Genomic DNA, 25,754 nt, shown 5'->3' on the forward strand with positions numbered 1-25,754 from the left:
TATTCCTTCTAGAAGTTATGAATGAATTGCCAGCAGTCTGCAGTGAAGCTCCAGCTGGGGGTTACTAGTTGGGGTTGTGTCCCTACACAATCTGACACTGGCAGCACTGATCGGATAGTGACTGGTGTCCCAAGTCGACCTAATGAATGAGACAGCCGCTCCATTCATTCTCAATGCTGAGCACAGTACTTGGCTGTCTCTGGAAATCCCACAAAGATGAATGGAGTGGCTGGCCGTTTCATTCATTTTGGGGGCTCCACAGGGTATGGGGTCCCTGTTCTTATGACTGGTGGCAGTCCCAGTGGTAGGACCCCACTGATCTGATAGTTATGCTCTATGCCGTGGATAGTGGATAATTTTACATAACAGGAATACCCCTTTAAGACCAATGATTGGCTGCATCTGTCACACAGTTAGGGCTCATGCACATGACCCTCCGAGACATACGGTCCGTGAGCGGGCCATATGTCCCGGAGCTGCATACATCGTGTGCACGGGAGCATCGGGGCTATTGTCCCGCACTCATAATATCATATGAGTGCGGGACAATAGTCCCGCGGGTAGCCCGATGCGCACAGCATCATAGTAACCTATGATGCTGTGCGCTCCTGAGCACACGGTGTATCCCGCTCCGGGACATATGGCCCGCTCACGGACCGTATGTCTCGGAGGGCATACGGTCGTGTGCATGAGCCCTTAGACAGTATGTAATCAGTATACACAGACAGGTGGTGACCACTGGGGCAGCTGCAGTGGTGGGGAGAGGCGAGACATTTTAAGGGCTCATGCACACGACTGTATGTATTTTGCGGTCCCCAAAAGCGGATCCACAAAAAATACGGATGACGTCCGTGTGCATTCTGTATTATGCAGAACGGAACAGCTGGCCCCTACTATCCTTGTCCGTAATGCGGACAATAATAGGACATGTTCTATTTCTTTGCAGAACGGACATACGGAAATGGAACGCACACGGAGTAACTTCAGTTTTTTTTTTTTTGCAGACCCATTAAAATGAATGGTTGCTCATATGGTCCGCAAAAAAAACAGACACAGAAAGAAAATAAGTTTGTGTGCATTAGCCCTAAAGGGAAGGTTTCTTTTTTCTATATTGCACAGTCACCTGCTTGCTGCCCAATTTTAATAAATATTGGAGAATCCTTTAAAAAGAAGATGACACCTAGAGACAGGCATCCATGTTAGACATTACCTAGACACAGGCAGTCATGTTATACATCAGCTAAAGACAGGCAGCTATGTTATACATCAACTAGAGACAGACAGCCATGTTATACATCACCTAGAGACAGACAACCATGTTACAAATCACCTCGAGAGAGACAGCCATGTTATACATCACCTAGAGACAGACAACCATGTTACACATCACCTAGAGACAGGCAGCCATGTTATACATGACCCAAAGATATGCAGCCATATAAATACACATACAATGAGAAAATTGTTGTTCTAGCCATAATACAATTGTTTTACCATTAGTCCCACTTAGCTATGGCTGTGTCCTGTATATTAAACCAGTACATCCAAGTATTTATAACCCTGTTACTAACTACATGCGAGTGGAGGTCCCATGACTGATGCCATGTTTAGTTCTGTTTAGTGTCTACTGTGCAGACACGGATCAACTGCACCCATAGAAGAAAGGTATGTAGCCTGCAGCAGGAGAAATACTGGAGGGAACGCATATCTTACCCAGGGAAAGCTGGATGAGATAAAGGAGCTCTGACAAATGATGGAGGGAGGTCATTAAGTCAATTGTTGATCTAAGGCTCATTGCAGCTATCCTATACTTTTCAGTCATTGATCACTTGGCTCCTCTCTTCTGAGGCTCATACTGTGTTGTATGAACATGACTGCTTCTGGTGATTATATAACTCTGATTATTATCTATTGTACATCATTATTAAATCCAGGGCACTGTACATAGGAAAGTGAGGTATGCCAGACCTTACAGGGGAATTATGTGTGCGCTCACGGTGTGAGCAATAGGTGGGCCGAGGTAAGTACAGTTCTGGTTACTCACGGTTATGTCGTCCCTGGGCAAGCTCACATAAGTGAAAAGAAGAATGGCACAAGGCTTCTCTGGGGCACACTCTGGTGTAAGGGAAACTGCCAGATGGTGGTTCTAGGAGCCCTTGGTGGTCTGTATTAATGTGCCAGTGGCAAGGTCCCTTGTAGTCGGGACGCCAGTACCTTTTGTATGGAGGTACAACCATTTACTCTAGTGCTAATAGAGGAACTTAAGTCTGAGGCAAGCAGGATGAAACTCCAAATGGCACTTTACTGAAGATGACTCTTGATTACAACACAACCAATGCATTAAAACAGTCTCTTGATACAATCCGGACGCCATCCCACTGCTGCCACCAATGTAACGGATCTCCTGGCACCCCGACTGGGTACCTCCGTTGATGGATGCTCCTAGTGCTTCCCGAGAACTCCAAGCACTCCACTCGACACCGTAACCACCACAGGAACCAGGAACAGGAACAACTATTACAAGAGCTAGTAGTTATAGCCAGGGGAGTATAGCAAATCTTCAGTGTATAGCAATCCCCAGTATCGATCAGTTACCCAAACACCAGCCTTAACATGAGGAAGGGTAAAACAGGAACTCCTTATTAAACACACAAGCATTGACTTATATACACATTTTCCAACAAGGGTACCACCCCCCTGGACCTGGTTGGGAACTGAGGACATAACATAGCAGCCAATCCTTTACAGTTTTACAGTTTAAACACATAAACTATACATTTAACAAACACAATGGCATTGTCTGTGACACAATTAACAAACACAATGGCATTGCCTGTGACGCACTCAATAATAGAATAGGCATTGTCTTTGACGCAATCAACAAAATACAATTACCAAAACACAATGGGCTCTGCCTGTGATACAATTACCAAACAAAATGGGCTAACTTAATCACTCACAGGCAGAAAACACACATTTTTCCCCAAAACACAGAACACACCTCAAAACCCCACATATCCCCATAATTTATACATCCATGGATAGCTCTGATCTGGGTGAACAACAGATCCTAAAATCCGAGCAGGGGTTCCCGAATTTCATGGAAATCACATTTGGCCGACCGCAAGCATGACTTTCCTGCCAAAAACAGTTCCACATAATCCTGAGGCAAGAGGCTGGCAAACAGGCCCCTCCAAAACCCAGTGGCGAGGTTATTTTCGCCACAGAAAGAAAGCTACTGCTCAGACTAGGCTGGTAATAATAAAAGTCTTACACTGGTAACAACTCTGGCCTGATTCTAATCCTTGATTAAAAAGATGCTTTTCTGAATCCTGAAACTTCTATTACAATGTTGTTCCGACAGTTGGCCTGACTGTCCTCAGGATTTAAACTGGAGATGTAGATGCTTCAAGCTATCTCCTACACCTACTACAAAGGTGCCAAATAAGTCCCCAGGTAATGACTATCTTGCTAATCCTTTGTCTTGCATAAACGTGATGATTCCTCAAATACTCGGCTGCATACAGTTTAGACATTGGTCACCCTGGAAGAGCGATCTATAGTAGTGGATTGCTCACCTCTAGATAGAATACTTGCAGGCCTTAACCCTGGGCTATGGAGCCGACAGGGACAGAGTAGAGAGGCTAGGAAGGGGCCTCCCTCCAGATATTCAGCTACATGGCTGTTGCTTTCTTGAAGGCTCATGAGAGAACTGTATTGCACTGAACTCTCACTTAGATTGACCTGAGCTCTTCTGAACTGGTTTGGATTGACCTCAACCAGCAACTGAACTGAACTGAACTGAACTGCCTAACTTAGGTCTGAGCTAAGCTATACACTGCGTGCAGAATTATTAGGTAAATGAGTATTTTGACCACATCATCCTCTTTATGCATGTTGTCTTACTCCAAGCTGTATAGGCTCGAAAGCCTACTACCAATTAAGCATATTAGGTGATGTGCATCTCTGTAATGAGAAGGGGTGTGGTCTAATGACATCAACACCCTATATTAGGTGTGCATAATTATTAGGCAACTTCCTTTCCTTTGGCAAAATGGGTCAAAAGAAGGACTTGACAGGCTCAGAAAAGTCAAAAATAGTGAGATATCTTGCAGAGGGATGCAGCACTCTTAAAATTGCAAAGCTTCTGGAGCGTGATCATCGAACAATCAAGCGTTTCATTCAAAATAGTCAACAGGGTCGCAAGAAGCGTGTGGAAAAACCAAGGCGCAAAATAACTGCCCATGAACTGAGAAAAGTCAAGCGTGCAGCTGCCAAGATGCCACTTGCCACCAGTTTGGCCATATTTCAGAGCTGCAACATCACTGGAGTGCCCAAAAGCACAAGGTGTGCAATACTCAGAGACATGTCCAAGGTAAGAAAGGCTGAAAGACGACCACCACTAAACAAGACACACAAGCTGAAACGTCAAGACTGGGCCAAGAAATATCTCAAGACTGATTTTTCTAAGGTTTTATGGACTGATGAAATGAGAGTGAGTCTTGATGGGCCAGATGGATGGGCCCGTGGCTGGATTGGTAAAGGGCAGAGAGCTCCAGTCCGACTCAGACGCCAGCAAGGTGGAGGTGGAGTACTGGTTTGGGCTGGTATCATCAAAGATGAGCTTGTGGGGCCTTTTCGGGTTGAGGATGGAGTCAAGCTCAACTCCCAGTCCTACTGCCAGTTTCTGGAAGACACCTTCTTCAAGCAGTGGTACAGGACGAAGTCTGCATCCTTCAAGAAAAACATGATTTTCATGCAGGACAATGCTCCATCACACGCGTCCAAGTACTCCACAGCGTGGCTGGCAAGAAAGGGTATAAAAGAAGAAAATCTAATGACATGGCCTCCTTGTTCACCTGATCTGAACCCCATTGAGAACCTGTGGTCCATCATCAAATGTGAGATTTACAAGGAGGGAAAACAGTACACCTCTCTGAACAGTGTCTGGGAGGCTGTGGTTGCTGCTGCACGCAATGTTGATGGTGAACAGATCAAAACACTGACAGAATCCATGGATGGCAGGCTTTTGAGTGTCCTTGCAAAGAAAGGTGGCTATATTGGTCACTGATTTGTTTTTGTTTTGTTTTTGAATGTCAGAAATGTATATTTGTGAATGTTGAGATGTTATATTGGTTTTACTGGTAAAAATAAATAATTGAAATGGGTATATATTTGTTTTTTGTTAAGTTGCCTAATAATTATGCACAGTAATAGTCACCTGCACACACAGATATCCCCCTAAAATAGCTAAAACTAAAAACAAACTAAAAACTACTTCCAAAAATATTCAGCTTTGATATTAATGAGTTTTTTGGGTTCATTGAGAACATGGTTGTTGTTCAATAATAAAATTAATCCTCAAAAATACAACTTGCCTAATAATTCTGCACTCCCTGTATATACACACTGACACTGCTCCATCCTGTGGAGAAACAAGTGTAATGCACCCTGACTAGGCCTGTGTAAAGGATATTTGCATATGGAATCACGGAGAATATGACAGGAGATAAAATACAAAATACAGGCATATCACATGACATTAATACATAATTAAGATACGTTTGCGGGGCCCACGGTCACTTGAGTGGGACACTGCAAAAGGAGCTATACATACAGTGCGTTTGGAAAGTCTTCAGGCCCCTTCACCTTTTTCACATTTTGTTACACTACAGCCTGGTGCTAAAAAAAAAAAAGAAAAAAAAAAGTTTTTCAAAATCTTCTTTAAGTTATTGAAAAGGAAAAACTAAAATCTTGCATTGACATAAGTATTCAGACCCCTTACTTAGTACTTAGTTGAAACCCCTTTGGCAGTGATTACAGCCTCCAGTCTTCTTGGGTATGATGCCACAAGGTTTGCACATCCAGATTTGAGGATTTTCTGCCTTCTGTGCAGATCCCCTCAAGCTCTGTCAGGCTGGATGGGGACCGTCAGTGAACAGATATTTTCAGGTCTCTACAGAGATTTTTGATTTGGTTTAAAGAGGACCTTTCATGGTTTTGTATTACCGTAATTGCGATAAATACCTTAACTTGGGGGGTACCCTCCACTGATGCTGCCGTCATGCCTGATTTTTTTTAAATACCGCTCCTGCGCCCCGCTGTGCTCCCCCCCCACAGTTTTCGCACTTAGTATGCTAATACTGAGCATCGGTACAGGGAGGAGGAGACACCAGGGTTTCTCAATAGGCGTCTCCGTCACAGCCAGGGAGAAAAAAAAACTCACCTTCTCCCTGGCTGTGACGCTTCCCGATGTGATTGGATTGCGGTACGGCCAGGGAGAAGGAGACACCCATTGAGAAACCCTGGCGTCTCCTCCTCCCTGTACCAATGCTCAATATTAGTATACTGAGCGCAAAAACTGTGGGGTGGGGGGGGCATAGCGGGGCGCAGGAGCGATATTTTAAAAAATCAGGCAGGGTGGCAGCATCATGTTATCTAGAAAACTTCCCAGCATTGCTCCGCCCACAGGAAAGTCTGGTCACGTGGGCATACATCATCTAAGGTCCTGTCACGGATGGTGTAACAGAAAACTAGAAGACACAAATGAAGATCCGACTGACTTGATCCAAAACTAAGGAACCAACGGGTAAGCCCTGTAACAACGCTAGCTCTCTCCCTAACTGCTCAGCCTATGCAAAAATCTCAATGGTAGAAATTTGCATACCCTCGTTCCTCGACTGTATGACACCTGAACACCCTATAATAGTGAGGGGACACGACCACCGGCTCCCTACACTTAATACGGAGGGAGTCAGGGTCACCTCGGATCAAGCAAACAGGAAAACAAAGATAAATGAACAGACTTATCTGTAGAAGCATCAGTTGTAGCATCCAGCATGCACACACTCCAGGAAGTTGTATAAACCGCAAAGTGATGCAGTATGGGAGGGGATTTAAAGGGATGCAATCAGTGCAACTAGATAACAGCTGAGAGAGGGAAACGAGATGACAAAACGAAAGCAAAACAAAAGAACCTCAAGCAGGAGGTTCTAAAGAACGTCTGTCAGAGCTTCACAGATGTCTGGCGGTGACAGTACCCCTCCTTCTACGAGTGGACTCCGGACACTCAGAGCCCACCTTCTCAGGATGGGACCTATGAAAAGCCCTGATGAGACGAGTGGCCTTAATGTCCGTCACTGGGACCCACATCCTCTCCTCAGGACCATAACCCTCCCAATGAACGAGGTACTGGAGAGAACCGCGGACAACACGAGAATCCACAATCCTAGAGACCTGAAATTCAAGGTTACCATCAACCACAATCAGAGGAGGAGGCAAAGAGGAGGGTACAATGGGTTGGACATAAGGTTTTAATAGGGACTTATGAAAAACATTATGGATCTTCCAAGTCTGAGGAAGATCAAGACGGTAGGCAACAGGATTGATGACGGACAAGATTTTGTAAGGCCCAATAAACTTAGGACCCAACTTCCAGAAGGGAACCTTCAATTTGATATTCTTAGTAGACAACCACACCAGATCACCAACATTCAGGTCCGGACCAGGCACACGTCTCTTATACGCCACACGCTTATATCTCTCACTCATGCTCTTTAGATTATCCTGAATCTTTTGCCAAATAGATGACAAAGACGAGGAGAATCTCTCCTCATCAGTTAAACCAGAAGACCCCTCTCCAGAGAATGTCCCAAACTGCGGATGAAACCCATATGCACCAAAAAATGGTGACTTATCAGAGGACTCCTGACGACGGTTATTTAAAGCAAACTCAGCAAGGGAGAGAAAAGAACACCAATCCTCCTGATTCTCAGCCACAAAACAGCACAGATATGTCTGCAGATTCTGATTGACGCGCTCCGTCTGGCCATTCGACTGTGGGTGGAAAGCAGAAGAGAATGACAACCGAACCCCCAAGCGAGAACAGAAGGCCTTCCAGAATCTGGAAACAAACTGCGTGCCCCTATCAGAGACTATGTCTGAAGGAATACCATGCAATTTGACAATGTGATCAATAAATGCCTGCGCCAGCGTCTTAGCATTGGGCAACCCAGGAAAAGGAATGAAATGCGTCATTTTGCTAAAACGGTCCACCACCACCAGAATCACAGTCTTCCCCGAGGAACGAGGCAGGTCCGTAAGGAATTCCATGGACAGATGTGTCCAAGGACGGGAAGGAATGGGTAACGGGGGGAGAGGACCTGATGGCCGTGAATGAGGGACTTTGGCACGAGCGCAGGTCTCGCAGGCTGCCACAAAACCCTCAACCGACTTACGAAGCGCCGGCCACCAGAATCTCCGAGCGATGAGATCCACTGTGGCTCTACCCCCCGGGTGCCCAGCAAGGACAGTATCGTGGTGCTCCTTAAAAACCTTGTGTCTTAAAGCGAGAGGAACAAACAACCTCCCAGGAGGACAAAGATCAGGAGCCTCTGCCTGGGCTGCCTGAACCTCTGCTTCCAATTCAGGATAAAGAGCAGAGACCACCACACCTTCAGCCAAAATGGGACCCGGGTCTTCAAAATTCCCACCTCCCGGAAAACAACGTGACAGGGCATCCGCCTTCACATTCTTAACCCCAGGGCGGAAGGTGACAACAAAATTAAACCTTGAAAAGAACAAAGACCATCTGGCCTGTCTCGGGTTCAGACGCTTGGCTGACTCCAAGTAGGCCAGATTCTTATGGTCGGTAAACACGGTAATAGGGTGTCTGGCTCCCTCTAGCCAATGGCGCCATTCCTCAAAAGCTAACTTGATGGCCAACAACTCCCTACCTCCCACATCGTAATTTCTCTCTGCGGAGAAGAGTTTCTTCGAGAAAAAGGCACACGGTCGCCATTTGGCTGGAGAGGGACCCTGAGACAAGACTGCACCCACACCCACCTCAGAAGCGTCCACCTCAACAATGAAGGGCAGAGAGATATCAGGTTGTACCAAGATGGGAGCGGAAGCAAAACTCTCCTTGATACTAGAAAAGGCCTTACGCGCCTCTACTGACCAGGAGGAAAAATCTACCCCCTTTCTAGTCATATCAGTGAGTGGTTTAACAACAGAAGAATAATTCAAAATAAACTTCCTGTAATAATTGGCAAAACCCAAAAAACGCATCAGCGCCTTCTGATTCTCAGGAAGCTCCCACTCAAGCACAGCGCGGACCTTCTCGGGGTCCATGCGAAAACCAGAAGCGGAGAGAAGAAACCCCAGAAATTGAATTTCTGGAACCGCAAACACACATTTTTCCAGTTTAGCGTACAATTTATTCTCCCGCAGGATGAGCAAGACCTGACGTAGGTGGTCTTTATGAGTTTTGAAATCAGGAGAAAAAATCAAAATGTCATCTAGATACACAAGTACAAATTTCCCCATTAAATGATATAAAATGCTGTTCACAAAATGTTGGAAGACGGCATTCATCAAACCAAAAGGCATAACCAAATTCTCAAAATGGCCCTCAGCGGTATTGAAGACCGTCTTCCATTCGTCTCCTTCTCTGACCCTGACCAGGTTGTATGCCCCTCTTAGATCCAACTTGAAAAAACTTTAGCCCCAACAATCTGGTTAAACAGGTCCGGGATCAGAGGAAGCGGATAAGGGTCACGAATTGTGATACTGTTCAGCTCCCTGAAATCCAGACATGGTCTTAAAGAACCATCTTTTTTCTTAACAAAGAAAAAACCAGCGACAACAGGTGACTTCGAGGGTCGGATGTGTCCCTTTCTCAGGCTCTCAGAGATATAAGTACGCATAGCGACCCTTTCAGGTTGGGAGAGATTGTATAAACGAGATTTAGGCAGCTTGGCGCCTGGGATGAGATTAATAGGGCAATCGTACTCCCTGTGAGGGGGCAGCTCCTGAACACCACTCTCAGAAAACACATCCGAAAATTCAGAAAGAAAAGATGGTACAGTCTTAGTAGAAACCTCTGAAACAGATGTCGTGAGGCAATTCTCTCTGCAAAAGTCACTCCAGCCATTTATTTGCCTCGCTTGCCAATCAATGGTGGGGTTATGTTTAGTGAGCCAGGGTAGCCCCAACACTAGAGGAGTAGGCAACCCGTTTAGGACGAAACATGACACATCCTCAACATGAGCATCACTCAATCAAACGGATATTGTGAACTATGCCCTTTAACGATTTCTGAGAAAGTGGAGTGGAATCAATAGAAAAAACAGGTATATCCTTTCCCAAAGTGCATACCTGGAAACCATGTGTTATAGCAAATTGATTATCAATGAGATTGACAGCTGCTCCACTATCTACAAAAATCTCACAAAAAATGTTCTTGCTCTCTAGCGCCACCCTGGCAGGTAGGACAAAACGGGAACTACAAGCAAACTGAAAACCTTCAATTTCCGCATCAACCTTGCCAATAGTAACAGATGGAACGTCTTTAGAGGATTTTTTTTCTTTTTGTTTCTTTATTACTCTCAAAAAACTGCCTGAATCTCCTAGAGGGACAAACATTTGCCAAATGATTTATACCTCCACAACAGAAACAAACCCTCCTCTGAGAGCTGAATCTTCTATTGTCAGAGGCAAGCAAACCCAGCTGCATGGGTTCCTGCTCAGAGGGGATTGAGAGAGACTGAGACCCCTGCACACTGAAAGAGACCGCCGCACTGTCCTTGGAGTGAGTATGACAGGAAGGAGTGATCTCTCCTATCTCTCTAAGACGACTGTCAATACGAACGGCCCGAGACATGGCAGAGTCCAAGGAGGTAGGTCTCTCATGAAAGGAAAATGCATCTTTCAATCCCTCTGAAAGACCATGGCAAAATTTACTTCAGAGTGCAGCATCATTCCAACCAGTATCAGCTGCCCATCTCCGAAATTCTGAACAGTATATCTCTGCGGACTGTTTACCCTGGCATAAAAGACGTAGTCTAGACTCAGCCAGAGCAATACGATCCGGATCATCATATATCTGACTCAGGGCTAAAAAAAATTCATCCACTGAACAGAGGGGCCGTGCCCCCACCGGCAGCGAAAAGGCCCAAGACTGAGCCTTATCCCTGAGCAGCGAGATGATGATCCCCACCCTCTGCTCCTCATCACCAGAGGTATGTGGAAGTAGGCGAAAATGGAGTTTGCAAGCCTCTCTAAAACGAACAAAATTCTCACTACCCCCCTGAGAACGTATCCAGGAGCGAGATCTTAGGTTCAGAACAAACTCCATGAACGCAAGCTGAACCGGTCACCTGAAACTGAGATACAGTTTTACGGAGATCTGCTACCTCCAATGAAAGACCCTGCATGTGTTCAGTCAAAAGTGAAACCGGATCCATGCTTGAGACGGTTTTGGCTGTTTATAATGTCACGGATGGTGTAACAGAAAACTAGAAGACACAAATGAAGATCCGACTGACTTGATCCACAACTAAGGAACCAACGGGTAAGCCCTGTAACAACGCTAGCTCTCTCCCTAACTGCTCAGCCTATGCAAAAATCTCAATGGTAGAAATTTGCATACCCTCGTTCCTCGAATGTATGACACCTGAACACCCTATAATAGTGAGGGGACACGACCACTGGCTCCCTACACTTAATACGGAGGGAGTCAGGGTCACCTCGGATCAAGCAAACAGGAAAACAAAGATAAATGAACAGCCTTATCTGTAGCAGCATCAGTTGTAGCATCCAGCATGCACACACTCCAGGAAGTTGTATAAACCGCAAAGTGATGCAGTATGGGAGGGGATTTAAAGGGATGCAATCAGTGCAACTAGATAACAGCTGAGAGAGGGAAACGAGATGACAAAACGAAAGCAAAACAAAAGAACCTCAAGCAGGAGGTTCTAAAGAACGTCTGTCAGAGCTTCACAGATGTCTGGCGGTGACAGGTCCTTTAGCTCACCAAGAAATGGCATCTAGCGGCTGTAAACCCGCAGAGCCAGGAGATCCAGCACTGGATAACAGTTGCTGTGCTCCGGTAGCTGCTACGCAGAGAGGCCGGGGCTGAGATAATATGGCTGCAGTGTGTAGTGATAGTCAATGGTATCTGAGGGGGGTGAGTAGTGTTATTGTCACAGATGTAGTAGGCTAGAACACCAAAAGACAACAAAAAGGAAGGGGAAAGACACTAGGCCTCACCACTAGGGAAGGAAAAGGGTCACCACCTATAAAACCCTGCTCCTGGCGCTAACTCCTATCCGTATGGGCACCTCTCGATGGTAGAGATACTCATACACAGGAACCTAGAAAACCCTGGTGACCTTCAGATGCCCTAAAGATAATGACAGGGCAGAGACCACCCGTTCCTTCCCTGGTGAAGGAACTAGCGTCTCACTGAGGCCTAGTAAACAACCAGGGGGGGGGGGGGGGAGGAGTACAAAACACAACAAGCGGAAAACACAACACTTCTGAGGATGATGGATGAACAGGACTTCAACAAGAACCACACTCCAGCTCTTCCAAGACCAAATTAAGCTATCCCAAGCAAGGAATGATGGGAAAAGTCAGACTAAATAGGGCGAGGTAAAGGTCACATGATTCACAACTGAACAGGAGGTGTGGACATACCAGCAACACACAAAGTGAAACCGAAAGAGGCTGTCAGATCACTAATGCGTAGATAATCTTTCAGACCTTCTGAGACCTGTCACAGATGTGACAGTTATATATTGTCACGGTGAGGGGGGGGGGGGGGGGCAGCAGGGGACAGCCCCCATACAGCACAATGTGGGCATTACTATTGTGTGCTGGCACAAAGTGGGAATAGTTACTATGCGGGGAGCATTAAGGAGACTGGGTGTGTATAGTTATAGTGTGTATAGTATGAAAGAAATTGCCACTGCGTGCTATGCGCACCACAAATATTATCTCTCTTTCTGTTTTTCAAATGTTGGGAGGTATGGGAGTGGTTTGGGGACACCTCTGTGAATATCCTTGAGTGGCCCTGACTTAAAGAGGACCTTTCATGGTTTTGTATTGCGATAAATACCTATGGCGGTGATCGGCGGAGGGGCAGGGAACTATGTGCTACGCTCCCTGCCCCGCCACAGTATGTGGGTGTCAGCGCTTCAGCAATGAGCGCTTCCATCTGTATTGATGGAAGCGCTCATTGCTTCTGGGCCTGCTAGCACACCCGTGAGAGCCGGCACCCGGGGTGGACCGCCCCCCACCCCACCCTGGGCACGCCACTGCCTCACCACTGTAGTTGTGGCAAGATATGTGCCCCCTCACAGTAATTATGCCCAGATATGTGCCCCCTCACAGTGCTTACTCCAGATATGTGCCCCCTCACAGTAATGATGCCCATATATGTGCCCACTCACAGTGCTTACTCCAGATATGTCCCCCCTTACAGTGGTTACACCAGATATGTCCCCCCTCATAGTGGTTAAAGGGGTTGTCTGGGATTGGGGACATTGATGTATGTGTATAACAGTCCCCTAAATATTACATTCATGCCTGTCCTACCTTTACCCGACATTTCTAATGCCTCTTTTTCAATTCACAAATTCTCAGCCGGAAGTGCCGTTTTTCTCAGAGTCAGTGACGTACCTTTCTGCAGAGCGAAGCCTCTTCTTCCGCTTCGCAAGGAGCCCGGTGACGTCACTGTCAGTCACAGTAATTATTCAGAGTGCATGGAGGGGTGGTAACTAGGCGGCAACACACTGCGCTAAGCCACGCCCCTCTGGTCCGGTGACGTCACCGGGCAGGGCGCTTTCTTATCAATGAAGGAGGCAGAGCTGCTTAGCATTGTAAACGCCTCCAGTGTAAAATACAGGCAAATGGAGCGGCAGGCTGGAGAAATAAGCAATTATTTTCACCTAAGCACAGAGGCGTTTAGGGGTGTAACTAAGGCGGAGGAATATGTGCGGCAGGAGGCGGCATATGAATTAGGGGGGCGGATGTACGGAGGAGCAGACAGACACCTGAAACCACGCGATGCTCCTCTGCGTTGGGACCCAGAAGGCAGTGCGGCAGGAAGTTACCGCACACAAACATAGATGTCAACAATCAGTGGGGGACTGTCGGAGCCCTGCTGAAGTGTAAAAATACATAAAAACATCTGGGCGGGACCTTGAAACAGCTATTAATAGTGAGTTAACTGTTTTTAAAAAAAAAAATTGATCCCGGACAACCCCTTTAAGCCAGATATGTGCCCCCTCACAGTAATGATGCCCAGATATGTGCCCCCTCACAGTGGTTACACCAGATATGTGCCCCCTCACAGTGGTTACACCAGATATGTGTCCCCTTCAGAGGAAGTAAAAAAACAAACAAACAAACAGTAAATACTCACCTAGTTCCTCCGATGCTCACAGGTCGGATGTTGGCACTCCCCAGCAGTAGCACGACTTCGAAACAGCTATTAATAGTGAGTTAACTGTTTTAAAAAAATATTTTGATCCCGTACAACCCCTTTAGGCAAGATATGTGCTCACAGTAATGATGCCCAGATATGTGACCCCCACAGTGGTTACGCCAGATATGTTCCCCCTTACAGTGGTTACGCCAGATATGTCCCCCCTCACAGTAGTTAAGCCAGATATGTGCCCCCTCACAGTGGTTATACCAGATATGAGACCCCTCACAGTTGTTACGCCAGATATGTGCCCCCTCAAAGTAATTATGCCCAGATATGTGCCCCTCACAGTGGTTACACCAGATATGTGCCCCCTCACAGTGGTTACGCCAGATATGTTCCCCCTTACAGTGGTTACGCCAGATATGTCCCCCCTCACAGTGGTTAAACCAGATATGTGCTCCCTCACAGTGGTTACACCAGATATGTGCCCCCTCACAGTGGTTACGCCAGATATGTTCCCCCTTACAGTGGTTACGCCAGATATGTCCCCCCTCACAGTGGTTAAACCAGATATGTGCTCCCTCACAGTTGTTATACCAGATATGAGCCCCCTCACAGTTGTTACGCCAGATATGTGCCCCCTCAAAGTAATTATGCCCAGATATGTGCCACTCACAGTGGTTACACCAGATATGTGCCCCCTCAAAGTAATTATGCCCAGATATGTGCCACTCACAGTGGTTACACCAGATATGTGCCCCCTCACAGTGGTTACACCAGATACAGTATGTGCCCCCTCACAGTGCTTAAACCAGATATGTGCCCCCTCATAGTAGTTACACCAGATACGTGTCCCCTTCAGAGGAAGTAAAAAAACTGTAAATACTCACCTAGTTTCTCCGATGCTCACAGCTCGGATGTTGGCACTCCCCAGCAGTAGCACGATGTACTGCAGGGATCTCAAGTCTCCCGGAGGTTCAGGGAGTCTCCCGCTATTAGATAGCGGCTCCCTGACACCCACATGTGAAACAATATATCCCGAAAAGGTTTACTGATAGCAGAGCAGAGAGATAAGAGAAGTGACAGGACAGAGTTTAGATTACAGGTTGAATTAACCCTTTAGGGTCAAATTGGCTTCTCAAGGAGATATATATGTTAAAGGCATCTTCTTCTGTCTCATTCAGTAGCTATATAACTATTGAGAGAGATGTATTTTTTTTAAATACATTTACACATTTAACCCTCCATTTTAATTATATTATTTACCCCAGTGTTAAATTCACTACCCCTGGATGCTTGTTTTTTTCCTACAGTGCGGTAGATAATTACACACAGGGTTTTAAAGAATAAACTTCCTGACTCAGACCAAGTGAATCGAAGCATCCGTGCATGCGCATTGCGCAACCTAAGCTTCGGTTCACTTGCTTCTTGTCAGCTCAGCGAATGAACCGAAGATTGGATTCATGAATCGGTTCATTTGAATGAACTGATTCAAATGAACCGATTCATGTGAAAGATCCGAACTTCCCATCTCTAGTTTACTCGCAGTAAACCTTTCCGGCAACCTGTAGCAGTGTCCCCTTCTCGGCGCGTGCGCACAGTGCAAGAAGAAGCCGAGGCCAGCAGTCCGCAACGGCGCATCAGGCTGAGCCTGTGCGCACGCGCAGGATCTCAAAGCGGGAGGAGGGGAGGGAGAGGCGGCACCGAGGAGTAGAAGGCGGCGCTGGGCACGAACGGCGATGCGTGCGGCCGGGCACCATGCATCCACAGACCTCCCCTGCTTGGGCACCCTAATTCAGTGATTGACAGGTTAGTAAAACCTGTTTTTCCGCAGAATAAATCCACAAATAGCTTTTATAAGGCCACCATCAGAATGCTACCCAGGACATGAGCATATGTTTAGCTCACAGGGCTTTTAGGTGGTGACAGAATCCCTTTAATCATATATATAAATATGATAACTTGGGGCAGGGTAATGAGCCCAGTCATCCACACCATAGAGCAAAGTGTGCAGATACTGCATATGTTTGGAAAATGTAATAAAAAGTTTATGAAAGAAAAAAAAAGAAAACCTCCCTGAAATGAGAAGTGCACCTCCCTGAAATGAGTTTTTGCAGGTTGGGATGTCTGATGTACTGTCTGTGGAGGAGGAGACCACAAGCTGATTTCCAGACCAGAAGAACGATGTGTGAGGGCATGGTGCTGCTGCTGGGGAGGGTCGGCAGCTGAATGGTGATGCGGGGAGTGGACGGATCCTGCTTCCCCATTACAATCAGTTGTTTCCATGTCCTATGGACACAGAGACAGCTAAGAGTGGGACATACCTCAGCTGTTCCGGGACCGCAGGACAGCCACCAAAATCCAGGACTGTCCCGCCAGGACAGTTGGGAGCTATGCACTCCTGTGTTGTCTTGGCTGTGTTTTTAGGGTCACTGTCTTGTTGGAAGGTAAACTTTTGGCCCAGAGCACTCTGAATTTGATTTCCATTAAGGTATCATTCACACGACTGCTGTGTGATGGATGTATTTTTAAAGGCCATCACACGACCATTTTAAAAACAATGGTAGTCTATGAGGTTATTCACACGGTCATTTTTTTGATGGCCCATAAATAACAGCCATCACAAAACAGACTATGTCCTATTTTGTCCATTTACATGGACCAACAGATCCAATACAATTGAAGGGGACAATTTTTAACAGCCATTTCTAAGAAAGGCATCAGTGAAAAAATTGACAGTTAAAAAACGGAATGTGAATGTGGCCAAAGAATATCTCTGTACTTTTCTCCATTCAGCTTTCCCTCAACCCTGACCAGTCTTCCTACCTCAGCCGCTGAAGAACACCCCCAGCATGCTTTACTGTAGAGATGGTATTGGGCAGGTGATGAGCAGTGCCTGGTTTCCTCCAGACATGATCCTTAGAATTGAAGTCAAAGTTCAGTCTTGGTTTCATCAGACCAGAGAATCTTCTTTCTCACAGTCTGAGTCATATGCATTTTTGCAAATTTCAGGTGGGTTTTCACTTGTCTTTTACTGAGAAGAGGCTTCTTTCTGGCCACTCTGCCATAAATTCCATATTGGTGGAGTGATGCAGTGATGGTTGACCTTCTGGAAGTTTCTCCCATCTGCACACAGTATCTGTGGGGCTTAGCCAGCGTGACCATTGGGTTCTTGGTCACCTCTCTTACCAAGATCCTTCTCCTTCATTAGTAAGTTTGTCAGGGATGCCAGCTCTAGGAAGAGTCCTGGTTATTCCAAACATCTTCCATTTAGGAATTATGGAGGCCACTGTGTTATTGGGAGCTTTCAGTATAACAGAATTTTTTGTACCCTTCTCCAGATCTGTGCCTCCACACAATCCTGTCTCTGAGCTCTACAGGCAATTTTTTGGCTTGGTTTGCATTGATATGCATTGTCAGCTGTGAGACCTTATATAGACAAGGCTGTGTCTTTCCAAATCACGTCCAGTCAACTGAATTTACCACAGGTGGACTTCAAACAAGGTGTAGAAACATCTCAAGGACGATATAGAGAAATGGGAGGCAATCAGAGCTAAGGCTACTTTCACATCAGTGTTCTTTCCTTTCCGGTATCGAGATCCATCTTTGGATCTCAATACTGGAGGAGGACACTTCAGTTTTGTCCCCATTCATTGTCAATGGGGACAAAACTGAACAGAGTGCACCAGAATGCATTCTGTTCTGTTTGGTTGCGTCCCCATGGCGGACAGAATAACGCTGCAAGCAGCATTTTTGTGTGCATCATGGGATACGGAGCAAAACATGATGTAAGGGCTCATGCACACAAATGTATTTTCTTTCCGCTTCCGTTCTGGTTTTTTTGCGGACCGTATTTGGAACCATTCACTTCAATGGGTCTGCAAAAACAACGGAAGGTACTCCGTGTGCATTCCGTTTTCATATTTCCATTCCGCAAAAAAAGTAGTGCATGTCCTATTATTGTCCGCAAATCTCGGTCCGAGGCCCCATTCAAGTCAATGGGTCCGCAAAAAATACGGAACGCACATGGAATACATCCGTATTTCATCTGCATTTTGCGGATCCATACTGTAGAAATGCTATGCCCAGCAAAAAACGGATCGCATACGGAAACCACACGGATATGTTTTGTGGAATAACGGAACGGAAGAGGACTTAAATCAGAGATAAAAACAAAATCAGATACGGAACAACGGATCAGTGAAAAACGGACAGCAAAAACAACAAAGGTCGTGTGCATAAGCCCTAAGTCCATGGTGCCGGATCCGTTTTCTCTGACACGAAAGAAAACGGTTCCATCCCCCATTGACCTACAATGGTTTTAGTGCTGAATCCGTCTTGGCCATTTTAGAGATAATACAACCGGATCCGTTCAGAACAGATGCAGGCGGTTGTATTATCAGAACGGAAGCGTTTTTGAGGATCCATGACGGCTCAAGCAAAAACGCTGATGTATAAGTAGCCTAAATTTAAAAGTGTCACAGCAATAAAATACTTTTGTATATGAAAAATATTTTTTTCCTTTTTAATAAATTGGCAGTTTTGACTTTCTCATTAATCATTTTTTTTATTTTTTATGAGCACAAGTTTCACAAAATGTGAAAAAAAGTAAAAGGGTCTGAGGGCTTTCCGAATGACATGAAGCGAAACTAAGTACAATAAACACGAACTGACCGCTGGATCTTATGCCAACTGGGAAGAGGTCCCTGCAGTGGGCAGTCTTTGGCCCCAGTGCCACACTTGACTCTGATCATAAGTTTGTCCCTTAATGAATTATGTACTTTATTGTATACTACATGCACTTTACACACAAGATCATGGGGCTCGTTTGTCCTTGCGCCGGTGGACTGGGTGATCGCGTTGTGGCGGCCCATTCCACCGTCTACTTGGACAATGGACCCTCTTATTTTTGGTGCGGCGCCGACCTGCCACTGGCGGTAGTGGAGAGCCGACATCTGTGTAACAACGGGGCCGGTGTCCCTGCTGCTTGTCACTGGCGGTCGGGGTTGCTGTCATCAACCAGTTGTAATTGTTTTATGGCACTTTCATGTGACAGTATTGGGCACAATTGTTTGCACATTGTTTTATGAATTGTTTTGTAGTTTATCCCTTGTATAATGAGGGTCCTCAAACTAATGTAATGTCCATTATAGTAGAATGACATGAGCTACGAAGGGGGAGTATGAGATTAGGGTTAAGGGATAGAAGCTTGTTCTTGTAGGTATTTTTTATAATTTATGAAATAACTTTTATATATATATATTTTTTATTCTGTATCTTTCTTTTGATGATTGTATTATGGGATGTTTCTTTCTTGATGACGGTATTATGTGATCCTTATGTTTGGCTGGTCATATTATATTGAACACGTACGGGGTCAAAGGATTATGTACCTGAGGGTCTTGTAATAGGGACTGTAGGACCTTTCGGGATGGTCGCATGATGTTGGCGTCATGATCGGCTGGCAGCTGGTGATCACATGGTCCTTTCATGAGTGTACAAGGTCCTAGGATGTATGATTCGATAACGGGGATTGAAGGACCTTTGAGGACATCATGTGACGGTGACGCCGGGATCGGGTGATCATCTCGTGATCACGTGGTTGGGGGTGACGCGGCCGGCGCATGCGCTGTGTGGCTGCGGTCCGGACGTGCTCCAATTAGGTCGCTTGTTCGGGCGATGGGGAAGCGCTGAAGGAAGCAGTCACACATCATGGGCGGGACCGCGCCAGAACGTCCCCCAATGCAGGTGATCGTGGTAGGTAAATGAATGATCCCTCCTCTTTCGTCTATATATGCCCAACTTGTCTTAGTGTTGAATGTACCTCCTGACGAAGCCTACGTGGCGAAACACGTGTCGAGGTTGAGGCATTTGGGGATCCACTGACACCATGAGCAGCAGCAATACGGGTATGTAATGAGAGACTCAGTGTGGGTTGGACTGGCGGTATTAGTTATCATTCATCAGCCACCAGTTATATCATTATACAGCCGCAGTCATTGAGGAGGATGCCAGGATAGTTTGGACGGTCGTGTTATATGTTTGAGGTGATATGGTATCGTCATCACTACCTATTACTCATTCTATTGTCATCCGACTCCCTAACACGTTTGCCCCTGTGGCTGCTCAGGGTGCGATTTCCCTATTCTAGAGGCTCGTTTCTTCATGTCCTATCCCTTTTGACTTAAACACTGATATTTATTCTTCTATGTAATTTAATGAAATGAATTATTTTTATACAAATAGCATCCTCGTGTTTTTTGTGTTCACAAGTTCGTCAGAAGTAGACAGACGAGCTGGAAGATCACCGAACGTAGCCAGGGTGCGGGAACAAAGAGGCGCGCAGCAGGCTAGTGTGATACTTTTCATTCGGTACCACACGCTATGGGGGCTAATCAAAAATGACCACAATGCTGAGAAACCCCTTTAAGGGCCCATTCACTCTGCAAAACTCTCTTTTGATGATATGAAAATCTACCAGCAGAAGCCACCGCTGCTGTTCCCTTTAAACGCCACAGACCCGTTCGCAGCTTAGCTTCATGCCAAAACTCCACTGTGTGAACCGCCCTAATGCTTTTTCTTCTTTTACCACCCACTCCTGATTTGGGCTTGAAAAACAGCATTTAAAAAAATGTGCTTTAAAGCTTTCTTCCCAAAACAGCACCCCCCTCTGTCCGCAGGTCGTGTGCAGTATTGCGGGTGTGCTGTGACTACAGAATGCACTTCTCTGGGCCATTATTGCCTTCACTTTGGTGCTGTTACTAGTAATTAACCCTTTTTTATTTCCGACCAGTTGCTGTGGCCAGCACTGACGTCATCCTGCAGCAGCAGGCATTATGAAATGACAGGCTATACCGTGACAATATATGACGTCATAATTGCGTCACGTGTCAGCGATTTAGTTTAGACAGCGGTTGAAACACTAAACGTCTGCAACAAAAATTGCATAAAATCATGGCGTCACAAAGCCTCTAAACACATATTCATACAAAGCCCGGCGATTACTACAGCGACCGCACAGCAATGCCAGCGTACAACTCAATTTTGCGCATGCGCCGCTCACAGCCTGACGTCATCCAATCATTCATCCTTCATGCAGAGGGATACGTCTCCAAGGGGCGTGGTCGCAACCTGTTACGTCACCGGCGAGAGATGATTGACGGGACGTGTGTGTGGACTAGCTGAATGTTCTGGTTGGCCACGCCCAGTAACTCTTTGTCTGCCGCAGGCGTCTGCTACATAACTTAGTTTTGATAGCATTTAGTTCACTCGGAGGCGGAGGCAGAGGGGAGGTAGGGAAGCAGATGGGCGTGGTTACCGGGGAGGCGGGTTTGTCTGGGCGTGATTTTGAAGGCGGTTCCGCTGTCTGTAGTCGGTGGAGGTCGGTATTGCGGGCGGTGGACTGTGAGGCCGGGTGTCAGGGCGCTCCAGGGGCCGGGTCACGAGTGCGGAGAGCCGCGGTGTTCAGGTGAGAACGTACGGCTGCTGCTGTGTGCTGCAGGGGCTCATTGTCTGCAGTGTGCGGTCCTTCAGCTGAGTGCGAGGCCTGGGGAGCTGCAGCAGCACAATCCTCCTCCTCTGTAGGGTCTGCTCCATGGCAGCAGCACAATCCTCCTCCTCCTCCTCCTCTGTAGGGTCTGCTCCATGGCAGCAGCACAATCCTCCTCCTCCTCTGTAGGGTCTGCTCCATGGCAGCAGCACAATCCTCCTCTGTAGGGTCTGCTCCATGGCAGCAGCACAATCCTCCTCTGTAGGGTCTGCTCCATGGCAGCAGCACAATCCTCCTCTGTAGGGTCTGCTCCATGGCAGCAGCACAATCCTCCTCCTCCTCTGTAGGGTCTGCTCCATGGCAGCAGCACAATCCTCCTCCTCCTCCTCTGTAGGGTCTGCTCCATGGCAGCAGCACACTCATCCTCCTCTGTGGGGTCTGCTCCATGGCAGCAGCACAATCCTCCTCCTCCTCCTCTGTGGGGTCTGCTCCATGGCAGCAGCACAATCCTCCTCCTCTGTAGGGTCTGCTCCATGGCAGCAGCACAATCCTCCTCCTCCTTCTCTGTAGGGTCTGCTCCATGGCAGCAGCACACTCATCCTCCTCCTCTGTAGGGTCTGCTCCATGGCAGCAGCACACTCATCCTCCTCCTCTGTAGGGTCTGCTCCATGGCAGCAGCACAATCCTCCTCCTCTGTAGGGTCTGCTCCATGGCAGCAGCACAATCCTCCTCCTCTGTAGGGTCTGCTCCATGGCAGCAGCACAATCCTCCTCCTCCTCCTCTGTAGGGTCTGCTCCATGGCAGCAGCACAATCCTCCTCCTCCTCCTCTGTAGGGTCTGCTCCATGGCAGCAGCACAATCCTCCTCCTCCTCCTCTGTAGGGTCTGCTCCATGGCAGCAGCACAATCCTCCTCCTCCTCTGTAGGGTCTGCTCCATGGCAGCAGCACAATACTCCTCCTCCTCCTCTGTAGGGTCTGCTCCATGGCAGCAGCACAATACTCCTCCTCCTCCTCTGTAGGGTCTGCTCCATGGCAGCAGCACAATCCTCCTCCTCCTCTGTAGGGTCTGCTCCATGGCAGCAGCACAATACTCCTCCTCCTCCTCTGTAGGGTCTGCTCCATGGCAGCAGCACAATACTCCTCCTCCTCCTCTGTAGGGTCTGCTCCATGGCAGCAGCACAATCCTCCTCCTCCTCCTCTGTAGGGTCTGCTCCATGGCAGCAGCACAATCCTCCTCCTCCTCCTCTGTAGGGTCTGCTCCATGGCAGCAGCACACTCATCCTCCTCTGTGGGGTCTGCTCCATGGCAGCAGCACAATCCTCCTCCTCCTCTGTGGGGTCTGCTCCATGGCAGCAGCACAATCCTCCTCCTCTGTAGGGTCTGCTCCATGGCAGCAGCACAATCCTCCTCCTCCTTCTCTGTAGGGTCTGCTCCATGGCAGCAGCACACTCATCCTCCTCCTCTGTAGGGTCTGCTCCATGGCAGCAGCACACTCATCCTCCTCCTCTGTAGGGTCTGCTCCATGGCAGCAGCACACTCATCCTCCTCCTCTGTAGGGTCTGCTCCATGGCAGCAGCACAATCCTCCTCCTCTGTAGGGTCTGCTCCATGGCAGCAGCACAATCCTCCTCCTCTGTAGGGTCTGCTCCATGGCAGCAGCACAATCCTCCTCCTCCTCTGTAGGGTCTGCTCCATGGCAGCAGCACAATACTCCTCCTCCTCCTCTGTAGGGTCTGCTCCATGGCAGCAGCACAATACTCCTCCTCCTCCTCTGTAGGGTCTGCTCCATGGCAGCAGCACAATACTCCTCCTCCTCCTCTGTAGGGTCTGCTCCATGGCAGCAGCACAATCCTCCTCCTCCTCCTCTGTAGGGTCTGCTCCATGGCAGCAGCACAATCCTCCTCCTCCTCTGTAGGGTCTGCTCCATGGCAGCAGCACAATACTCCTCCTCCTCCTCTGTAGGGTCTGCTCCATGGCAGCAGCACAATACTCCTCCTCCTCCTCTGTAGGGTCTGCTCCATGGCAGCAGCACAATACTCCTCCTCCTCTGTAGGGTCTGCTCCATGGCAGCAGCACAATCCTCCTCCTCCTCCTCCTCTGTAGGGTCTGCTCCATGGCAGCAGCACAATCCTCCTCCTCCTCCTCCTCCTCCTCTGTAGGGTCTGCTCCATGGCAGCAGCACAATCCTCCTCCTCCTCCTCTGTAGGGTCTGCTCCATGGCAGCAGCACAATCCTCCTCATCCTCCTCCTCTGTAGGGTTTGCTCCATGGCAGCAGCACACTCATCCTCCTCCTCCTCCTCTGTAGGTCCTATGGCTGCTGACTCTGTAGAGACATGTACTCTATGTATGTGTGTGTGTATAAGTTTTTTTTTATATATATATATATATATATATATATATATATATTTTAGTGTAGCCCTGGGACCCTCAATTTCTGGAGGATAGAGAGAAGCTGCTGCTTCTGTGTTCTTTCTCCACCTGGATGCTTTGGCCGTGTCCTTTTCTATGCCAGGTGAGACCCCCCCCCTTATCACTTATCAGGTTGAGGATATGATAGGAGAAAACTCCTTGTACATGAGCTACACGGTTTGGTCTGTCTTGGAAGCTTTGCTTGGTGTAGTTGTGGTTCTTTACCATCTGTAAACCTTGTGATCTGCTGTGACCTCTTGTGACTGGCGTCCAGAAGTATGTGAGGATCTTGACTACTTGATTGGCAGACATTCATCCACATTGTTTTGTGCAAATGACCAGTCTTATGAAGTCGTCACGTTTTTGTCCCTTTTACAGATTCTATTTGACAGGTGGTCCCCATGACCTGAAGCTTACGGTGTGGGCATCATAGTGTGTTCTTTCATCCCTTCCTCCCTGTTTCTCAAGTCGTGGATGTGAGTATCGGCAGTGCCGTCCACCACAGGCTCATCAGTCGGTTAATCGGTTAGACTAGCCAATCTAGTTTTCACCTCCTCAGGCCTCATGCACACGACCGTAGTTCGGGTCCGCATCCGAGCCGCAGTTTCTGCGGCTCGCGTGCGGACCCATTCACTTCAATGGGGCCGCAAAAGATGCAGACAGCACTCCGTGTGTTGTCCGCATCCTTTGCTCCGTTCCGTGGCCCCGCAAAAAAAAAAAATATATATAGCACGTCCTATTCTTGGCCGTTTTGCGGATAAGAATAGGCATTCCTACAATGGGCTTCCGTTTTTTGGTGGATCCGTGGTTTGCGGACCGCAAAAAACAGCACGGTCGTGTGCATGAGGCCTCAGTTGAAGAAGGATCTACCATGGGGACAAGCCAAATCGGACCGACTTGTGCAACAGTCAGAATGTTCCTTGTGTCCATGTTTGGGTTAGAACTGATATTCCAGTAGTGATGCCTACACGATGGCACGTTCATTGTATTCGGCCGGTGTAGTCACCATTGTGTTTTTCTTTGTCACTGAATTAGGCGATTTGTGTGGTTTCCTCATTCTAGACTTTTATGACCTGTCTGTCACACTTGTCATGGATGTCTCATTGGTGACAAGGTGTCCAGAAGGCTTATTGGTTTCCTGGTAGAAGTTTCTACTTGTTCAGAGTCAATGGAGGGACATGTTTGAGGTCCTGGCTCTTAGACCCACAGCCATGTCATTTCATAGTTTTCTATCAGAGGGATGCCTTCTCCATGTCCATCTTTTTTATGTCTATCCTTTGGTAACCCAATGAAATCTTTTTTAAATCTACGGAAGCCTATAAGATGAGAAGGTCTGGGAGCTGTGAGGGTCCAGTCAGCAGAGGTCTGTCTGCCTTGACTCCTCCAATCGCTAGAATGACTTTCTCTTGGCAGCCCCATTCTCTGCCGTTGCCTTCCAAGAAAGCCAAAAGAAGAGGCCATTGTTCCTCAAATATCACATTGAGAGAAAAAAAATATACATATCTGTCTGAAATGTGCCCTTACCATTCATATTACGGACACAACAACTCCTCATTCTGCTGAATGAACTTGGGCTACTTTCACACTTGCGGCAGTGTGATCCAGCGGGCAGTTCCGTCGTCGGAACTGCCCGCCCGATCT

The 25,754-nt window shown here is 47.4% G+C and overlaps 1 protein-coding gene across 1 annotated transcript in view; it reads left to right on the forward strand.

The window, feature by feature from the left end:
* The first annotated feature begins 21,540 nt into the window (after positions 1 to 21,540).
* NCK1 (NCK adaptor protein 1) overlaps positions 21,541 to 25,754 on the forward strand; it is a 122,244-nt gene continuing 118,030 nt past the window's right edge. Inside the window, exon 1 of the mRNA XM_040427613.1 lies at positions 21,541 to 21,683. The gene's annotated coding sequence lies outside the window, so the exon portion shown is untranslated. The remainder of the gene's footprint in view (positions 21,684 to 25,754) is intronic.

The sequence above is a fragment of the Bufo bufo genome, chromosome 4, assembly GCF_905171765.1.
Source record: "Bufo bufo chromosome 4, aBufBuf1.1, whole genome shotgun sequence".
In the NCBI taxonomy this organism is placed as follows: Eukaryota; Metazoa; Chordata; class Amphibia; order Anura; family Bufonidae; genus Bufo; species Bufo bufo.